Genomic DNA, 12052 nt, shown 5'->3' with positions numbered 1-12052 from the left:
AAATTTAAATACTAATAAAATTTATGGTTATAGAAGTTCCTATCTCTAAAGGCTCATGTCTAATCCTCACTTCTCAGGAAGCTGAGATCTGAAAGATAATGATGAAAATATTACTTTAAGGTGATGTATTCAGCATTCATATACATGTATTCACATAGAGAACACAGCCTTATTGCACAAGGAGGCAGAGGTCACACTGGAGTAAAGTGTTCCCACACTATGGGCTGTAATTTATTTGATCTACAAGGTCAAGTCTGTGTTAGGTGTATTTTGCTAGCAGCCCTAAGCTCATTTCTGATTCCATCGAGTAGATGTAAGTTGCAGAGTTTGAACATCACTACTGTGCTCCCCAAGTCGAATATTGACCAGTGGGCTGCGTAGGCTGTAATGCATGTTTTAGCAAGGTGAAGTGGCTGCAGAGGGTCCCCTAGGACGCTGGTTCAGAGAACTGTACCTCTGTCTTTCAAGCAGAGGGTCATGGGAAGAGATGGGAAGGGGAAACAAAGGAGGAGGCTACAATGCTGGATAAGAAATGTATTAATTATCTTGTCCATGTAATTGTAACGCCTCTGTACAGTATTTTCACAATAAAAAATAAAAAAAATATATAAAATATGGTAGTTGAAAAATTGTATCAAAACGTTTGAAAAATTAGAATGTTCTCCTAAACATGTTGATTTTGAGTAGAATTAACTATTCTCTAAAATTAAAAGTCCTATGCCCACCTGTAAACCCTTTCATATAATATCATTAGAGCTATTGTTTGTATTATGATTGTTGATTTACAGCTTATTTACTTTGTTTTTCTTTATATGAATGCCATCAGTGCACATGCTTTTTTTGTTTTTCAAGCCAGGCTATTCAGATGAAAGCAAAAAAATAAATATCTTCACACTCTAAAAAAATAAATATACAAAAATTAAAACAAAATCAAAAAAATCTATAAATATTACTTTATATTATGAAGGATCTTTGTTTATGTGCACAATATGATCTGCTTTTAAAATAAAACAACATATATAAAATGTATCCTCCCCCAAAATACCAAATTACATCATTTCCCTCCCCTTCTCCCTATACACATACAAATCTACTTGTACATTTGACCTGTTTGTTGTTGTTGTTGTTTACTGGGATTTGAACATATGAGAAACCTCATGCCTCCTTATCTGTCACTTGACTCAGTATTCTAGTCTTACATTTTTTTGCTAGTTATTTTGGAAATGAAACTAATAAACATTTCTGCCATACTAGTTGCATACACATTATTCCATGGAGACCATGGAATGGAGACCATGATGGTAAGCCATCATGTAAGTGTAGGAAGACTGAAAAACACTGGGTCATAAAATTCCATTCAAATAAAATGGAATTACATATTCAATATGACAGAATATTTAGAATATTTAAACTTGGCAAAAATTAATTCTGAATATACTTTTAGATAATCAATGAGTGAAAGAACAAAGTATACCAGAATTTAGAAATTACTTTCTGGTGAATTAGAAATAAAATGAAAGAAAACAAATCAGATGAAAATGCATTTAACTTTGACTTAAGAAAATATTCATAACCCCATTGTACAACTCCTTAAAGAATTTTCAAAGCTTTCAGAAGAATTTTTAATTAATATTTTTGTAGGACTACTAGTGTCTGAGAGAAGATATCTTGTTTACTAGGCAAACATTCTACCATTTGTTAAATCCCCAGATTTTTTTTTGGCCTTTATCATTTTTTAGGTAGATATTCCCATTTTTTACCCAGGGACATCCTCAGTCCATGATTTTCATATTCCTCCTGGATAGATGTAATCATAGGTATGCACATCATAGGCTGGCTTGCTTTGAACGTCTTATCAGCTTTCTTCACAGGTGGATTCCAATCATATACACTCTCAATCGCCTCAGGATTTCCTGGGATTACAAGCATGAATCATCAATGCCAGCCATTTAAAAAGTATTTCCTAAAAGGTTATTAAAAAATAGAAAAGCAAATGTACATTCCAAAAGAGTGAATGTGAAATTCAAAGCAAGTTAATAATAGAAGTATCAAATAGAATAATATGCCAAAGAAAACAAAACATGACTTTGGTGTTTGAAAATATTAAAAACATTGACGATTTATGTAAATTAAAAGCAAGTTAGAAGACTCAAGTTAATAAATAATGAGAAAGCTACTGGAATAGTGATTTATTATAGCTTTTCTAGAAAACAATGATAATATTCTGAGATTCTATAACCTAAAAATGTAGAAAAGAAGAACAGCATTGATACTAAAATCTAGATTTAAAAAAAGTCAGGGAAAGCCAGGTGCCCAAAAGAACTAGTGATCATGATTTCAAGACTGCCCAGGAGTCAAAGTTCAAGAGAATTTTTCTCCCAAAGTAACCTAAAACAAGCAAGCAAACAAACAAACAACAAAAAAACGTGGAAGAAGGCCTGTAGCTCAACTCGTAGAGCGCTATGTTTGAGTAAAAAATACAAACAAACAAATAAACTTAGGAACAGTACCCAGTCTCTCAGTTCAAGCCATAGGACCAGCACACACACAGAGAGAAAGAGGGATAGGAAAGGAAAGGAAGAAAGGGAGGAAAGAAGGAAAAAAGGGAAAGAAAATGAAGGCAAAGGAAGGGAAGAGGAAGAGAGAGGAAAAGCAAGGAAGGGGAAAGGGAAGAAAGGGGAAAGGAGGGGAAAGGGAGGAGAGGGGAGGGGAGGGAAGGGGAGGGCAGGGAAGGGCAGAGAAGGAAAGGGGAAAGAAAGAAAGAAAATCCTAGGAAATAGCAGTACACTTAAAAATTGCCTGGACAGCTGCCGGGAAGATGGCGGGCGTGGGCCTGTCGGCGGCCGCCGTGGGTTGGGTTCCGTGTCGGAGCTGGGTCTTCGCGTCTCTCGTCCCCCACGCTTGCAGGAAAATGGCATCACTCTCTTTCCTTAATCGACCCGGCCTTCCAAACCTGGCGTACAAGAGTTTAAAAGGCAAAACACCGGGAATTATCTTCATCCCTGGTTATCTTTCTACTATGAATGGTACAAAAGCATTGGCCATTGAGGAATTTTGCAAATCTGTAGGTCACGCCTATATAAGGTTTGACTATTCAGGAGTTGGAAATTCAGATGGTAACTTAAAAGATTGCACTGTGGGGAAATGGAGAAAAGATGTGCTTTCTATACTTGATGATATAGCCAAAGGACCGCAGATTCTAATTGGTTCTAGTCTTGGTGGATGGCTTATGCTTCATGCTGCAGTTGCACGGCCAGAAAAGGTTGTGGCTCTTATTGGTGTAGCTACAGCTACAGATGCTCTAGTGACACAGTTCCGTCAGCTTCCTGTTGAGGTACAAAAGGAAGTTGAGATGAAAGGTGTTTGGTCCATGCCATCAAAATACACTGAGGAAGGATATCATCACATTCAGTACAGTTTCATTAAGGAAGCAGAGCACCATTGCTTGTTACACAGCCCTATTTCCGTGCACTGTCCTGTAAGATTGCTCCATGGCATGATGGATGACGTAATCCCTTGGCATACGTCCATGCAGGTTGCTGACCGACTACTTAGCACAGATGTTGATGTCATCCTCAGGAAACACAGTGATCATGAAATGAAGGAAAAGGCAGACATTCAACTTCTTGTGTACACGATTGACGATTTAATTGAGAAGCTCTCATCCATGCCACAATAGAAGCCCATTTTCAGTTGGTGTGTAATGTGTCCAGAAGAGAGGGCTAACAAGGACCCTCATAAGGCTTTTTCCTCTCACTTCTATTTTGTAAATATAAGTATTTATTTAATGATGTCTCTGCACAGTAAATACAAATGAAATGACAGTATCTGCTACTGTGGCTGCTGTTGGGAAAATTTTCTCCTGCAATTTTTGATATTTTTTTTTCCATTAAAACATTTCCTTTTTTAAAAAACACAGGACATGTTTATCTTATTCATATGTTAACTTTTGTCATCCTTTGTGTTCTCTCCTCTTTAGAATTACAATAAAGCTTTAATATTTTCTTTTTGTTCAGCACTATTGTATATGGAAATTTGCAGCCACTTCTGACTTGAAACAGCAGCTCACAAAATTGAGTAAGAAATTTTTGAACTTTGAAATGAATAGAAAAAATATGAAGAATAAGAATAGAAAAAATATGAAGAATAATAAAGGAAATAAGGATATGTTATATTAAAAAAATTGCCTGGACAATTTTGTGCACAAAAACTAAAAATTCCAGGAAATCAATTCCAGAAAGACATAAATCACCACTACTAATGGTTGATTCAATGTAAGAAAATCCTATGTAACACACTGTATTAAAAGAATAAAATTTTATCACCATATGATCAATTACATATATATATAATGATTTGGTAAAATTCAAAGAATATAAGAATGCTCAACAATTTTTTTTTAAAAAAATCAAAGGGGACACAAACTGATTAGGTGTATTTATGAAAATCTCACCATTAACTTCATGATGAAAAACTAAAACTTTTTCTCCAAAACCAAGAATCAATCTCAGGACTTCTATGCCCTACTAAAAATGAAGATTTTAGTCAGAATAATATGAACAAATGAAACAAATGAAAATCAATGAAGCTACATATAAAGATGTAACAATATTACTTATAGGTGATACATTTATATAGAGGAAAAAACGCTAAAGACTTCAGTTAAAATATTAGAAATATTGCAAGACACAGGATCAAAATTTAAAAGCAAAGCATTTTCAAACATTAATAACGAAACATCCTCAAATAATTTTTTTCAATAAAGCCTCGATTATGTAAAATTATACTTCTGAAAGAGACTTGTGTCCAGACTGTGTAAATGAAATCAACAAATTAATAACAAAAAGACAAATAGCCAGCTGAAAATCTTGCAAAAGATCTGAATGAACACTTATTTAAGAAGATGTATACTGGGTCAATAAGAACAGGAGGAGCTATTAAATATGAACAGTCATCAATTAAATGTACATAAAGGCTAAAATGATATGTCATTTAAGGTTTACTAACATGGAAATAATAAAACAGGGAGTAGAACTAGAGTACACAGAGAAATTGTGCTTTAAAATTATACAATATAAATAATTCTGGCATAAGTAATTCTGGAATTCTGGATTAAGGAGTCTTAATTGCTCTAAATAAGCAAAATAGATATTGCAGCAATAATATAGAATTTTCAGATACCATTTTGATCATTTAATAGAATCTCCTTTACAGTCTCTGTGAAGAATTGGTTTGAATTGGTGTGTCCGTGAGTTTCTACAAATTGTCTGAACATCCCTTATGTAAGTCCTTCCACTTGTTCACTGATAACAACTTTCTCAATCCTCCTCAAAAACATATGATAAGATTCCTTATTTCCAAGCATGCTAAAAATTTGAGATCACAAACAGTCTATCTCACATTTATTAAACTTTTACCAATATTCATATCATACCACTGGAAGTTATAAGGTCTTTTAAAAGTTACAATATGGACTATAAATCTGTAAGATATATCATGGTTATTTCATTTTTACTTCTTTTGACAAAGAGACTGTCTCTAGTCTCAGCTTAAATATAGATCCAGGTACTGCAATGACTCTTTAAAGATTATCTCTACCTGCTCTTTTTTTTCCACACTACTTTCCTTTCATCCTCTTTTTCCACTAAACGAGTTTCTGCTGACTTCTCTGTCACTCAGATAGTGTTTACTTGGGGACCTTAATATACTTCATTTTATCTAAAAATGTTTCAATCTCCTCCACTTTTTCTTGGGTTAAAATGTCAAATACTCGGATCAGGGAAATTTTGCTTTTCATTTGAGTTGTGTTCATCTTTATTTTTTAGTGTTTGGAAATCAGTAAGCATTGTCTGTGACTAAATTTTCTATCTGTTCACCAAGAAATAACATCTAAGAGTAGTCATTATGTAGCTTACCAACTAATTCTATAAATTTTGTAATTAAAACAAAATTTCCAGATGGCCACTATCAGTTGTTCCATTCCTAGGTGCAGATGCTTCTAGCATCAAGGCCTCTATCGGTTTCCCACCTTCCTAGCTTCTTATGTGGTCTGATGATTTATTTTCCCCTTTGAATGTAGTAAAACTCCTACTGAACTAGTCTTTAGCAGTTTTATCTTTCAGTTTATTATTTTAAGTTTGGTTCACAAGACAGATCTTCTCAAAACCTTCTACAACTTTGTTACTCATTTATTTTTGCCTTGTATTTCTTACATTCTACTCTGTAACAATTCCCTTTACTTTTACACAAAAGCTTCCCTCCTTTTACTGCAGCAAACCAAAGCTGCATTTTTTTCTTTTCTTAATGATTAAGGCATATCTCATCTCTCTGTACCTGCCATTATGGCTTCTCTTATCATTAATTTTAGTTATACATATTCATTCAAACTCATATTAACAATAATTTCAAGTGAATGCCATGAAACCATAAATTATGTACTGTCATACTAACAATATGTAGAATGGAAAATTGTTAAACCATAATTGCATCATGTTATATTTTATCACGTAGAGCAATCTTTATAATGATCTAAAATATCTTTACTCTCTGTTACAAGAAATTTTAGAGAAGATGAAAAGTTACTTTTCAATGAGATTTTTCCCAGATCACAGAATTAACTGTTTTGTTTTTGCTTTCTGTTTGGTTTTGTTTGTTTTTGATTTTTTAATCTTTATTGAAAAGTTGATGAGCAGGAGAATTATAGTTAACTAAGTAAGGTAATAAGTACATTTGTTTTTAAACACTATTAACCCATCCCTCATTCGCTTCCACTTACCCCTCCCTACTCTTTTCCCCAGACAAGTTTTACAGTTCATTTCCAACATAGTGTCAAATTGAGTATCAATGTTACATTAGTTCATCCTTTGTCCTGCTGTTTCTATGCTTCTCTTTCCATTCCACAGGTCAAATAAACTTATATACAAGACACAGGTAGAGAAAATGCCTTGTGCAGATGCTCCTGGGGATTTAATTCAGGGTCTGGGCTCTGTCCATTTTTTTTGTTTGTTTATTTGTTATTTCTTTGCATAAAGCCAGTGCTCAACCACAGTTCTATTTCTGGCTCTTCAGTAGTTAATTGGAGATAGGAATTTCATGAGCTTCTCTTGACAAGCCTGGCTTCAAACCACAACCCCCAGATCTCAGTCGTCTGAATAAGTAGAATTACACACCTGAAACACTGGCACCTAACGTAAATATTTTTTCTGTGCAATTTTTTCATTAACCTCAACATGTCATTTTTAGTATGGAAACCCTTTGCTATAGGAAACGCATTTTTATAGGAACTTTATCTTATATATCTTTGATGAAGATTCCAATACTTGTTTACTCAGAAAAATATGAACTATTAACATGCATCCATCATTTTGAATCATTTTTCTCAATTGTTTATCTTTGCAGCCCATTTTACCAACAAACACAAGTATAAAAAGGCTTCTTCGGCCATTGTGCATAGTACTTGAAAGTTTGCAGGCCTGCATCCAACCATCAGTGCTTTATTACTAAAGGCCTCTGTCTGCCCAGGTCCTGTGAACTTGAGAACTCAATGAATCTATTAATCATTTTTGGAGGCCATTTTTACTTCAATAAAGCCCATTAAATAGAGCTATTTTATTTAACTAACAATCTATTTGACAGAAAAATTATGACACATCTTACACAAACATAAATATATACACAAGTATACAAAAATACAAAATTTTTTTAATTCTAAAAACTTGGTCACATTCCAAGTAAAATAATACAATCTTATCAATTCCTGAAAGTCTATTGATGAATACTTCTGTTAAAAAAGATAGTCTTTTTCTTATTATTTTAAATCTAAATTTCAGGGAAAAGACATGTAGTTCCAATTAACAACTTCCTCTTCCTCTTTTCCACCATCATCCCTTTCTGCCTTCTTCTTTCTCTGATGAAACATTTCTCTAAGCTGTGGTTGGCTGAAGTTCTGTTGGTTGCTTAAAATGATTCACCCCTTAGTTAGACTTACTCAGACTATGACTGATTTGTACCAAATTTGTATCCCCAAAAAAGAAGATAAGTTTGGGTCAAAATCATTTCAGGTTAACAATAGTATATGTGTATGTAGGAATCAGCAATATAGAAATCCTGTTCAACTCTGACAAATACACATATCTTATGAAAGAAATATTCTCCTTTTACAAATGGAATGCCTTATAATAGTTCTAGAAACTTCAACAAGTATTTTAAGAACTCCTTTACAATGTTCTTCCTATTAATATTTTGGCCATCCCCTCCTCACATTCTTCAGTAAGATAGTCTCATTTTTATATTTTCCCTTTCCTTAATTTTTTTACCTAATTTTCTTCATTTTTAATTTTTTTTCATGATTTCAAATTTCCTTTCTAATTATATCATACTACTAATTTATTTTTACCTGACAATGTCAACTTATTTTCCTCCTTCAAATTTCCAAGTGAGGGAATATTTGATTAGTTCTGATTATCTCTTCAAGCTAGAGCAACCTCTAGATATTTTATGAATCTATTTGTTGTAGTATTCTGTTAGATACAAAATGTGTATCCCAGAGCCATGAATGTGGACAAAAATATGCAGGTTCTGATGATATACTCACAAGACACTATGTTGGAAATGAACTTTACAACTTGGGGTAAAGGGACTGGGGGGGGAGCAGAAAATGTGGGAGAAAACCGGGGAAGAGGTAACAATGTTCCAAAAAAATGTGCTCACTACTTTATGTATGTAATCATAACCCCTCTGTACATCACCTTGAGAATAAAATTAAATTAATAAAAAGAATTACCACCAAAGTTGTGAATACAGTCTATTAAATAAAAAAATGAAACAATAAATTATAGCAGTTATATAATCATGCCTAAATATTGGGAAAAATTCATACTGTGCTAATTACATAAGTTAAAGGTATTTTAAGTTTTTTTTAAACAGAGACAATAAAGACAATAAACTCTGAAAGAAATCATAAAAAGAAAGAGCCTATGAACAGCGCAGGTTATCTTAGTAGGAATCATTGTAGCTCTTTTGGAATCATTCTTTAACTCTTTTGCTAATTCTTTTCAAGTCTGGAAATTAAAAGGCTGGTATAAGATCATTCTAATTTGCTTATTTCCAAAGTATCTATGACATTAAATTATATTTTAAAAGGATCAGCAACTCTTATCATTGGGCATATTATCAACTAGCTGCTATAATGTATGAATAGAAATTACATTTAAATATCATAGAGTAAACAAAGATGACAACTGTCACAACAGCATAGACTATTAAAAGAATATAAAGTGAGCAGAAAATAATGTAAAGTCAAGAGCATGGGGTAAGGGGCTGGGAAGGTGGCTCAGTGGTAGAGTGCTTGACTTGCATGCATGAGGCCATGGGTTCAATTCCTCAGTACCACATAAGCAGAAGAAGCCGGAAGTGACATAGTTGCTCAAGTGGTAGAGCACTAGCCATGAGCTGAAGAGCTGAGAGTTAGTGCCCAAGCCCAGAGGTCAGGCCCCACAACTGACAAAAAACAAAAAGAGCATGCGGTAAGAAATGTTATAGCCCTCAACAACAAATTCTCAAGGAAACAACTGTCCAATAAACAAGTGGGCTAAAGACTTAAAGAGAAACTTCTCTGAAGAGGAAAGATGGCCAATAGACACATGAAGAAATGCTCAACCTCCTTAGCCATAAAAGAAATGCAAATCAAAACAACATTAAGATACCACCTCACCCCAGCTAGAATGGCAAAAATCAAGAACTCTAATAACAACAGATGCTGGAGGGGATGTGGACAGAAGGGAACCTTACTGCATTGTTGGTGGGAGTGTAAACTTGTTCAACCACTTTGGAAAGCAGTATGGAGGTTGCCACAGAGACTGTTGGGACGATGGAGGACACCTAGTGGAGGAACTGGAATAGGTGGGGAGATGGCAAACAGACAACTCACACAAAAGAGGAGTGGATGCTGAGTGTGATTTAATGCAGAGGATAACAAGCTTTTATAGCAAAAGTCTCCATGAGAAAGGGCAAAAGGTTACACAATCTTGCTGCAAGACTTTGTTCTTAGGTGGTCACCAGCTGGTCACCTGATCTTGTTTTTTGGATGACGAGCTACGACGATAGGCACTTGTTTTCAGCTTTACCTCTATTTTTAAGAAATACAATTGGTTTCGATATTTATCACCTATTAACCATTAACCAGAGCATATGGGCAAGGTGCTGAACAGAAAGGCGTGAACTCTTGTACTTCATAGTTACTTTTGTTTAGTTTTGTACTTTATATGTTTTAAATCTTTTCTAAGCAATTGTGCTTAGAGGGTTCTCAATTTGTGGCCAAAAATCATGATATTCAGTATACTTAGTTAAATCTGGCCATATATCAAATTTAAGCTCATAGTGTCTTTTCTGTAACCCTTTCACATAATCGTTTACTCTTCATAGAGGCCTTAACTTTCATAAGATCTTTCTTGTTCCTTCTTTGATAGTAAGCACCAAGGAGGCCTAGATCTAGCAAGTCTCTCAGTAAATGAAAGAGAGTAATAGGAAGTTCTTTCTCCTAAGTAGTTTTCCTAAGGGTTGCCATCCTTATCATACACACCTGTAACAGGCTATGGATCTGGGGGAAGTCTCTGGGGTCCTCTAGATAATGGAGGATCCCACCATTTTCCTCTGATAAGCCATTGCCACCTTCCATCTACCAACCTTCTAGGAATCTTGTTTAGCTTTTGGTCTAAATATCCTTCTACATCTTTTTTATCTACAGGATATCTATATGAGTCTATTGTATATGCTTCAGGATTAAAGGAAAGTCTCCAGTAGCCATACACTCTTTCTGCTCTATCCGTGCCTACAGCTTCTTGTAAATCTCTTACAAACAATTCCTTCTGCTGAAGTGACATCATGAAACACCCAATACTTTTATATTTACTTATGACTTGTTTAATAGCCTCCATAAGAGGGGATTTCAGGGTAGCACTTAACTCTGGTGAGTAAGTCATATTCTCAAGACACTCATCAGATGTTGGAGTCGTCAACACTTTTAAGAAAGAGCCTTGAATACAGGAATGTTGAGCATGAGTAAGTATAATAAGCAGCATGAACAGTAAAAGATTAATAGGTGCTCCTATACAGCGAAGAAAAGAAAAACAGCAACACATCTTTCCCAGGGGCTTGCCAGCCTTTTCCAGGAGGTAGGCCTCTTTGAAGCCCCATTCTCAGATCTGAAAGCTGGTTTCCCATGCTAAGCAGACTCCACCGGAGTAGGCGTGGCAGGAGGTTCCTCAAAAGACTTCACATAGAACTCCCCTATGACCCAGCAATCCCACTTTTGGGCATTTACCCAAATGCTTAAAAACAAGAACATACTAAAGCTACCAGCACAACTATGTTTATTGCAGCATTATTTACCATAGCTAAGATATGTAACCAACCCAGATGCCCCTCAGTAGATGAATGGATCAAGAAAATGTGGTATATATAAACAATGGAATTCTATGCCTCCATCAGAAAGAATGACATTGCTCCATTTGTTAGGAAATGGAAAGGATTGGAAAAAAATTATATTAAGCCAAGCCCAAAGAAACATAGGTCCCATGTTCTCCCTTATTTGCAGCATCTAGTATATGTCTGAGTCAAGCAGAAAAGCTCAGATAAGGCGATGTTAGGGAAATGAACCCTAAGATATGCATTCAAATGTTTTTTTTTTCTTTCATGTGATTGTTTCTAATGCAATTATAAGATTATTTCTTTGTTGCTTTGTATCTCCCTCCACCACAGTATAACCCGTGCTTTCACTGTATTTGATGTCAGTATAATTTGTGGAGGGGAAGGGGAAAAACAAGTCGTTTGAATAGGGATACAGGTGGACCCATTGCAACAATGAGAAGTACAAGTCGTTATGTCGAAAATGAACTTTACAACTTCTGTGGGGGGGGAAGGGCTGGGAGGACTGGGGGTGGGGTGGGGAAGGGGAAACAAAGGAGGAGGCTCCAATGCTTGATTGGAAATGTACTCATTGTCTTGCCCATGTGATTGTGACCCCTTTGTACAGTATTTTCTTAATAAAAAATTT

The 12052-nt window shown here is 35.0% G+C and overlaps 1 pseudogene across 1 annotated transcript; it reads left to right on the top strand.

Annotated features, from left to right (window-relative positions):
* Positions 1-2818: 2818 nt before the first annotated feature.
* On the top strand, positions 2819-4005 carry LOC105989804 (annotated as a pseudogene). Its single transcript, XR_001175261.1, has one exon. The product of XR_001175261.1 is annotated as a mycophenolic acid acyl-glucuronide esterase, mitochondrial pseudogene (transcript).
* Positions 4006-12052: the final 8047 nt, after the last annotated feature.

This window comes from Dipodomys ordii, unplaced genomic scaffold (genome assembly GCF_000151885.1).
Source record: "Dipodomys ordii isolate 6190 unplaced genomic scaffold, Dord_2.0 Scaffold59, whole genome shotgun sequence".
NCBI lineage: Eukaryota > Metazoa > Chordata > Mammalia > Rodentia > Heteromyidae > Dipodomys > Dipodomys ordii.
Note: the sequence above shows the minus strand (reverse complement) of the source record. Positions and strands in the feature narration are given on the sequence as shown.